This window comes from Penaeus monodon, chromosome 34 (assembly GCF_015228065.2).
Source record: "Penaeus monodon isolate SGIC_2016 chromosome 34, NSTDA_Pmon_1, whole genome shotgun sequence".
NCBI classification, from domain to species: domain Eukaryota; kingdom Metazoa; phylum Arthropoda; class Malacostraca; order Decapoda; family Penaeidae; genus Penaeus; species Penaeus monodon.
Genome location: NC_051419.1, coordinates 12,248,949 through 12,249,521, shown reverse-complemented (window position 1 = coordinate 12,249,521; position 573 = coordinate 12,248,949). Strand labels below are relative to the sequence as shown.

The window sequence follows — 573 nt, the reverse complement described above, 5'->3', positions numbered from 1 at the left end:
CCACCGCCAGTTCGGTCAAGGGTGCCGGCTACGAGCTTCCCCCCTGTGAGTATTCAGTCTTTTGTGCATGAGCGGAGTGTATTTGCATTGCCCCGGGGGAAGCGGATTCTGATGGCAGCCCATGGCGGGTGAAGCGTCTGCGCCGCGGTAAGGGCTCCGTGGAGGGATGCAGGAGGCTCGTACCGGTGTTGTGTAATTGGAGCTTAAGCGACCAGTTCCTTCCCCTTACTTTTAGAGGAAAGGGGAAACAAGAGTTTCTGTTACAATACATGTTAAACTAGACACAATGTTTTAAGATATACATGTGTGGGAGACAAAAAGTGAGGAGTTTCCACTATAGATTAAAAAATTATGTAACGCACAAAACATGAAGAATAACAAGGTAGGAAATTACACGTAATACACCAGGGAATAGGGGACGAACGAGGGGAACGGAAGCAGTGATAAAATACTTAATCTCTTTCTGCCCCCCCCCTCCCCCCTTCTTTCTTTCCCTTAGCCCACCTTCGTCTGGGGGGGGGGGAGGGGGTAAGTAATGCCATAAGAAGTTGGGAACAAAGTTTTAGCTACACT

General features: G+C 49.0%; 1 protein-coding gene across 1 annotated transcript in view; it reads left to right on the top strand.

Annotated features, from left to right (window-relative positions):
* The first annotated feature begins 6 nt into the window (after window positions 1-6).
* The window catches only part of LOC119594588 (4-hydroxyphenylpyruvate dioxygenase-like protein), a 98,210-nt gene continuing 97,643 nt past the window's right edge, over window positions 7-573 (top strand). Inside the window, exon 1 of the mRNA XM_037943629.1 lies at window positions 7-45. The gene's annotated coding sequence lies outside the window, so the exon portion shown is untranslated. The remainder of the gene's footprint in view (window positions 46-573) is intronic.